Source organism: Humulus lupulus, chromosome X, assembly GCF_963169125.1.
Source record: "Humulus lupulus chromosome X, drHumLupu1.1, whole genome shotgun sequence".
NCBI lineage: Eukaryota > Viridiplantae > Streptophyta > Magnoliopsida > Rosales > Cannabaceae > Humulus > Humulus lupulus.
The window spans coordinates 76,083,018-76,091,728 of NC_084802.1; the positions used below are offsets into that span (position 1 = coordinate 76,083,018).

The following is an 8,711-nucleotide window of genomic DNA, read 5'->3' on the forward strand; positions in this document are numbered from 1 at the left end:
AACCCCATTTTCCAAACATGCAATACACAATTGTGATCCATTGAAAGAAATAGATATATTAGAATTTGTAAAAGACATAACAAATTGTTCTAATTGCAACATGGAAACTGAAATTAAATTTATACTAAAATCCAGAATAAAAAATACATCTTTCAAAATTAAATATTTATTTCCGAACTTCAGGCGAGCTCTTCCTCTAACTTGGACCGCAACGAGCGCTCCGTTCCCAACTCTAAGCTTTAAGCCGCCTTCGTCCACTTCCTCCCACAATTTAAGAAGTTATAAAGAGTTACAAACATGGTTAATAGATCCAAAATCAATAATCTAAAATAGATTTATCATTCTCTAAAACACATGTTTCTACGATGAATGAACTATAATCATTACCTTTGTTTTTTGCTGCTAGAAACTTGGGGCAATCCTGTTTCCAATGCCCCTTCTCATTGCAGTGAAAGCACTTACCTTTACCTTTCTTGTTTTTATTTTTCTTCTCCTTAGGCTTCTATGCACTTGGTTGTGCACTTGTCTTTGCAGCCTTTGCAGGCCAGGGGTTGGTGTTTTGTCCACCTTTCTTCTTGTTTCCAGCTTTCGAAGATGAAGCTAGGTTAGCTTCAACCTTTGCTAGATCATCAACAGTAGTAGTTGTCTTCTTTTCTCCTCCCTTACTTGGTCCACCCATGATAAACTCAAAAGTCTGAAGCTCATTCATGAGCTGCGTCAGACCATAGTTGCACAAGCTTCTCGTCAGACCAAAGTAGCTGGACAAGAATGAAAAGTTTGCAAGTTGAATAGGTCCATTTATGGACTTAAGCAAGCTTCTCGTTCATGAAATCTTAGGTTTGATGAAATAATCAAAACCTATGGCTTTGAAAAAAATATTGACGAGCCTTGTGTTTACCAATTGAAGGCAAATCAAATAGTGGTATTTATGGTTCTGTATGTAGATGATATCTTACTCATTGGAAACAATGTTAAGAAATTGTCAAATGTGAAGAATTAACTGAACACTCAATTCCAGATGAAGGATTTGGGTGAAGCAAGTTATGTTCTAGGTATCCCTATCATTAGGGATAGAAAGAACAAACTCTTAGCCCTATCTCAAGCGGTTTACATCGATAAAGTGCTTGAATGTTTCTCATTGACAAATTCCAAGAAAGGACGTCTACCGTCTCGCAATGGAATTCATCTTTCAAAGAAGCAGTCTCCCCAGATTCCTGAAGAGGAAGATGCAATGAGAAAAGTTCCTTACGCATCTGCAGTTAGAAGTCTGATGTATGCTATGTTGTGTACTAGACCACATATCTGCTATGCAGTGGGAGTAGTGAGCAGGTATCAGTCAAACCCACGACTGGAACATTAGATAGAAGTTAAGCATATTCTGAAGTATTTAGGGTGGACTAAGGATTATATGTTAGTCTACAAGGGTGGTGTTATGAACCCTGTAGGCTACACCGATTCAGATTTTTAGACTGATGTCGATTACAGGAAGTCTACTTCTGGATTGGTGTTTACTCTTGGGGGTGGAGCTGTGATATGGAGAAGCGTAAAGCAGTATGCGATCTCAGATTCCACCATGGAGGCTGACTACATAGTTGCGTCAGAAGCAGCTAAGGAAATAGTCTGACTAAAGAAGTTTTATTCGGATCTTGTTTTTATTCTAGATATGGATAAACCGCTTGTGTTGTTTTTGTGACAACACAGGAGTGATAGCCAACTCGAAAGAACCTCGAAGTCACAAAATGAGTAAGCATTTAGAAAGGAAGTATCACATAATTCGAGAATATGTGGCCATGGGAGATGTGAAGGTTATGTAGATTGCATCTGAAGACAATCTTGCGGATCCGTTTAAGAAGACACTGCCAGAAGCTACATTTGATAAACATATCAAGGAAATGAGATTGGTAGAATGCCCCAATTAAAAATCGATTTCTTTGTAATGCCATTTTATTATCAATAAAAGAATAGAAATTAATTTTTGACTTGGTCAATCACGTTGCTCACATGTTTTATTTTCATGATTATTTGTTTAATATAAACTTCTATTAAATCCCGAGCATATAGCTAATCATATTTATAGTGACATAATCACAGTGAAATATAAATATGATTATATGTTCAAAATAAGTTAGTCTTGAGATTAGTCAGTGCACAAGATTTACACTGACTTGCGAATCTACGATTCGATCTACTTACACACCGCAATGTTATGTTCTTTCCAGAACATTAGCAAAGTAGATAAGATCATATGTATTTGTTACATCGAACTGGACCGATATTGACAGTTGATAGGATAAGTAAACATATCTTCATTATCTATTCTAGTCATATCATATAGTTGACCATAGGTCAATTCAATCTCAATCCTGAGTGGTTAGTATTCTAACTGATTGTATTATTTCAGTTCTTTGACTTGTTTGTTACCAACTACCCCTACGGACTAGCCTATACTTACATCTTGGGAACTCATCAGTATAATTGAGTGGGAGTGTTAATCATGAATATGAACATCTATTGCTTCTGATGAGGAAGTGAAACGATGGTTTCCTATTAGTTTGGTTCAATGTGCTAAATGATAGAGATCTCATTTCAGTAATTAATATTAGGTTACTGAAATATCATTTACAAGGAACTAAGTGTTTTAATGATAAAATACAATGAGGGGTAAAACGATATTTTAGTCCCATCTCATTGTAGACCGTCTATAAAGGATTGAGTGACAATTATGGTTGTAACAATGGATAATTAATAACGTATCTCTATTTGTTATAGAGCGTTCTATGAATTCAAGAGTGCAATTCTGAGTTTTTAGTGGAGTCACGAGGAGTTAATAAGTTAGTAAATTTATCTGTTAAATTTATGATAACTTATTGGAGCTTGATTTCGTAGGCCCATGGTCCCCATTGTACCTTGGATAACATCATCTAGATAGTCTCAATTAATTGATTTAATTATCAAAGTTGACCAGGTCAATTTTGGATAGTTTCACAGAGTTATGTAATTTAGAGAAGGAAAGAGTAATTATGGTAGATTTATTAATTAAGATAATTTGGTATCTAAATTAATAAATAAGTTTAAATCAATGTTCAAATTATAAATAATTAATTTGATAAATGATTTAAATAATTATTTAATTAATTAATCAATAGAAAATAATACATGCCTTGATTTTAAGTCCAACATGCTTATAATTAAAAGGGAAATTTCACGGGCCTATGACCCATGAGAATTTCGACCTAGGGCTAATAATTGAATATTATTTTATTGATTTTTTAATTAAATAAGTAACCTAATTGAGCCTATAAAAGGAATGCTAAGTGAGTGTTGAAAATAGATTACAGAAAGACTATCTGACAGAAAATCAGAAGATTTATTCTTGATGCTCTAGGTTTTAGATTCTCTCACCAACATAAGTCATTTTCTAAGCCTCAATATTCTCTTTTACTCTTCTTATTGTTATCTATTTCATGTGTTGAGAATTGCCCACTCTAGTCTTGATGATTCTAAGGATACTTTGGAAGGCTGTGAAGAAAATTGAAGAACAATTCAGTTTATTGGTGATACCCTGCGACAGAAAGGATACAAGGATTAGAGAAATTGAAGGAATGACTCAATCATTTCGCTGCACAATAATGTAAGGTGTTCTTATCATTATCTCAGTATGAATTCAATTTTAGGAACATGTTTTAGGTTTTCTTATATTAATATGTTTAATATACGATTTACATGAAAATAAACAAGATCTTGAATAAGTTTTCCCAACAAATTTGACGACAGATCTGTGCTTTGGGTGGGGCAAAGCTTGTGTTGCAGGTGCGAGGAAGGTGGGAGAGGGGAGTGAACAAGGATGGAGTTGCAGGTGGTTGGAGATGGGAGGGGCGGGGCTTAAGGGCTGGCGGCGAGAGGAAGGAAGGAAAGAAGGAAGGAAGAAGAAGGAGGAGGAGGAGGAAATTAGGGTTTATATATATATATATTTTAATTTCATATTTATATTTATGAATTAATATTAATTTTTTTTTGTTTATAATATACTTTTTAAGTAAATTTTTTATATTTTAAATTAATTTAAATATTTTTATTGATTTTTTAATTTAAAATAGTAATGTGACATTCGTTTTAGATGGCCACGTGATTTCACACTGGCAGTAAACAATAAAAACTAATAGAGACAGTAAATTTGGTAATAGAACATGAGATTGAGAGCTTTCACCGGCTAAAAAAAAATAAGGAGATTTTTTGAGAAAAACTTGGTCTCATAAAAAAAATCTTCTTGAGCAAGAACTCAAGAATGGAAAATAATGCCAAAAAATTAAGGAGTTAAGTATAACAGAACTTTAAGATAAATGAGGTTTTACTCATTCTTTTCTTTTTCTTTTTAATTTTCTCGCATGTACTTTTCGCTGCCTTATCTTTTTGCTTATCCATATCGCTTATAGTGGGGAAAACAGTATCTTGAATGACCGTCATCACAGAATTTTACCCTCCTTATATATAAACATTGAAGATATATCTTTCTTTCTCAGTTTACCTATATTTATTATTATATTTTTTCTTATTTATTTTTGTTTGAGCCACCATTATTTTTTTTTTCTTTCTATATTTATATAAATAAATAAAAGAAAGAATGATAATGACCTTACGTAAGAACGATGAGCAGAGGTAGCTCTCAATCCCAATCGTCCAATACGTTAAACGACCCAAAAGAGTTGACGGACCTATCTTACCTACTGCACTAAGCGGCACTAATAAGTACATCTATTCCTTTCTTTAATCTTTCTCTCTTTTTTATTTCTATATAATATATATTTATTCCTTTAAGAAAATTTAATTACTTCTTTACTTTATTAAAGGAAAAAAAAAGCACATAAGGTAACCCTTATTATGTTCTTATGGCATGTCGGTTCTGGACAGTCAAGTCATATTTGTTTCACTTATAGGCACATGCATTATACTGTTTGATAAGCTACACCACACCACACCACCCTCACAACACATATCACATCTATTAATTAATAATAGAAATAGTAATGATAATTAGTTAGTATCTTATATTACTTTTTAATATAATGTTTTAGATTAAGTATATGTGACAAAGAGTATTACATGTTGTAACATAAAAAAAAAGAGTTACAACATTTTGTATAGTGTGTAATACAAATGTGTAACATATTTGAGAGTTATAATTTCAGTAACAAATTTGTAATTCTCAAATATTGCTCATTATTGTGTAGATTTGTTGTTATACAATTTTGATATGAACTTCTCAAAGTCATAAGAGATATGACTGTTAGAGATGTGATTTTAACTCCCATAATTTGTATGAAAGTTACAAAATCAAGTAAGAATGAATTTGGAACGTTTTGGAAAATTTGGAAAATTGGTAGCTGAAAAAACGTCTTAGCCGCGGCTAGAGAGGCAGACAACTTTTCCAAACTTCGGTTTTATCCAATTTTGAACGTTTCCAACAACCAAGTAATTCCCAAATCTCTATTTTAATTCCACAAAACATCAAATTAAACATTGGTAACAACCATGGGGTTGGTGAAATTTGAAATTCAAAGGGTGTCTCTAAACTCTATAAATAGGAACCTAATGCTCACTTGTAAGACACAACTTTTTCTATCCATTAGAGCACTTGGCTAGAAAATACCTAGAGACTTGATAATTCCACAGAGCTATTGACTTATCAGTCATGATCGACAATAGTCCTGAGCACTGGTTGTATGGAATTGACTTATGAGTCAAGAGCGGCAATAACGCATTGAACGCTGGTCGATATGATTAGATTTAATCAACAAGAGCATTATATGCTCGACTGACCTATTGGTCGAAGAAAACTAAAGCGATTGGCTAGTCTAAGGCTAGTTACTCAGAGCCAGGGCTAAAAGGCTCAGGTGACTGGAACGTCACATGGCATAGGGTGCAGGACCCCAGATTGACTTAATAGTCATCTATTCAGGGCAGAGGACCCCAGAGTGACTTAATTGTCATCTATTCAGGGAACATGACCCCAGATTGAATTAATAGTCATCTATTCAGGGTGCAGGACCCCAGAGTGACTAAAGAGTCATCTACTCAGGCGCAAGACCTCATAATCATTTATTTGTACTTGCTTGCATGCATGAATAGGGTTATTACTGCTAGACATTCTTATTATAATTTGGTGACATGTTAATATCTGCTTATGAGCATGTTTGAGTTTTCTTGCTGAACCTCGACTCACGGGCGCTATGTGGTGCAGGTAAAGGTAAAAGAAAGTTGGACCATCCTTGTGTAACGTCCTGCATTTTCGGGTACCTTTAAACGACTCGGATCGGGATTTTTCCCCCGGGTTAAGAATATTATTTTAAATAATATTATATTTTGTTTGTAAGTATTCCATGAGTTATTGCTAGCCAAAATATGAATTTTGTGATTTTAAAAGTCAAGATAAGACTTTCGGTCCTCGACCTACACAAAAACCCTGATCAGGTAAAAATCTCGGAAAATAAAATGAAAAATCATGGCAATTATATTTTGAGCATAAAATACATTCATAAAAGTTAAAGTTTGGTAAAAAATAATAAACCTAAAAGAAAATGGAAATTTTAGGGCATTTTGTGTTAAATGCCTAATTTTACCGAAATGGGGAATTTTATTCCATGAATGGACCTTAGGTTAAATTTTATTATGTGATTAATTAAATTAAATGTGAGAGACATTTAATTTAATTAATTAATGTTAAGTTTGGTGATTAAAACTTAATAAGAGTGAAAAAGGTGTCAAAAGCCAATTTGGACTTTTCTTCTTATGAAACATTTATTAACCTTTATTAAAAAAAAAAAAAATGAAATGATTATATATAGCAAGGGTTGGCCGGCCATGTGGTATTTTAGAGTGGTGTGAACCCAATTTTATATAGATTAAATCCCATTTAATGAAGAAGTCAAGTGGGCAAGTGGGTAGAAAAGCACTCAAGTACTTTGTGATATTTTGAAGAGTTTTGTGAGCAATTCCCACACTAAGAACCGACCACTCTCCCTCTCTCATTCACTCATCTGATTTTTGAAGACCTTTCAAAGTGTTCTCTCAATATTCAACCTCAAGAACACCAAGGAAAACTTGGAGGCTAAGTCTTGGTCTAGGAAGTATTTTTCCCTAAGGTAAAGTTTCACTACTCTAGGCTTTTGTAAAGTTTTAAGCATAGAGTTTCAAATAGCTAATTAACTATGTTGTTGGGGGAACTTGGTTAGGGTTTTTGAAAGGTTTTGAAGGAGTCAAAGCTTATAGGAAGGTCCAAACCTTAAGCAAGAACACCAAAGATGTAAAAAGTTTACTTTTGATGATTTTGTTGTAGGGTTTTTAGTTTTAAGCATTATTTTGTATATCTAATGCTTAAAGTTTCTTGTTGGTGATGTAATAAGGTTATTGTAGTTGTTTAATAATTTTTATGATGCATGTGTATTGATTTTTGAAAATGGGAACCAAAACCCCCAAGGGTTTTGTAGGATACCCTAAAACAGAACATGTTTTAAGCTGTGACTTCCAAGGGGTCAAGCAGCCACTGTATATTGTTTTTGTAAAATTAAATTGTACTGTGATGTTGTTGAGATTGAGTACATAAAATTGAGCTTTTGAAACACTAAAAAATGTTTAGAAATGAGTAAGTTATGCTATTTCAAAGTTTAGGTAAAAAACTGTTTTTTTTCGTATTCTTATTTTCGGAACCAAGTTTGGACAGCCACTGTATAGGGCAAATGAACCCAGTTTTTTCTAAAATTTTGTGGACATATTTCTGGCATAACCTATTATTCCACTGTAAAATTTGGTAAGAAAATATTGAACGGTTTGAAAGTTATTAACTGTCAAAGTTTGGAAAAAAATAAGGGCTTGAAAATAAGGTCATTTTTACCTCATTGTTGGAAAATGATTTCACCAATAAAAAATGCTCATTTTGACCTAAGATTTTACAAAGACCTAAATGGCATAACAAAAATGGAATTGAGAAATTTTGATAACAATTGGGTAAGTAAATTTCAAGTTATGAACTAACGAAGTATGTAGTTAAAAATGTGAAAAATAAGTTTTTCACACTTAGTGTAAAGATGAGATTTTGGAACATAAGGTAAAAAGTAAAATTTTGCTTATTTCAAGATATAAATTGGTAAGTCTTGAAATCATAATTTCACTAAAATTACCCCTTTGAGTTTAAATGAATTATTTTTATTAAAGAGTTTTATTCTTTTTAAAAATAAGAGATTTAATTTATTAATAGTTAATAAATTAAAAGAGGGTTTAAAACCTTATATTTTGAGAAAATAATTAAATGAATTATTTTTCTAGTAAGTAAAATTGATTAATTGCTTTTGGAAAATTAATTAGTCAAGATGAGAAATTTATAACGGTTTTCCTAATTAAGACAAATTAGGCAATTTTCTTAAATCGGTTTTTAGATATTAAAACCTTAAGAAAAATAAAAGGAAAATTTAAAGAGTTTATTTTCTTTAAAAATAATTAAGGAATTTATTTGTATTTTCTGGATATAATACCGGCTAAAATCTTACATATTTTAACCGACTAGTCGAAAGTGCGGGTTAATAGCGATACCTTGAAAGAATAAGATTTTTAGCGGGTTGTGGGGAAATACCATTGTGATACCCGAGCCTAGGTATCGAGACCTTAGGATAGGTCTCCCCGAGACTTAGGGTTTAGTCTCGAATATTTTGTATGACTTT

General features: G+C 32.6%; 1 long non-coding RNA gene across 1 annotated transcript; it reads left to right on the plus strand.

Moving 5' to 3' along the window:
- The first annotated feature begins 6,921 nt into the window (after window positions 1-6,921).
- On the plus strand, window positions 6,922-7,434 carry LOC133804533 (uncharacterized). Its single transcript, XR_009878522.1, has 2 exons — window positions 6,922-7,139; window positions 7,230-7,434. It is a non-coding gene; the product is annotated as an uncharacterized LOC133804533 (long non-coding RNA).
- The last annotated feature ends 1,277 nt before the right edge of the window (window positions 7,435-8,711 follow it).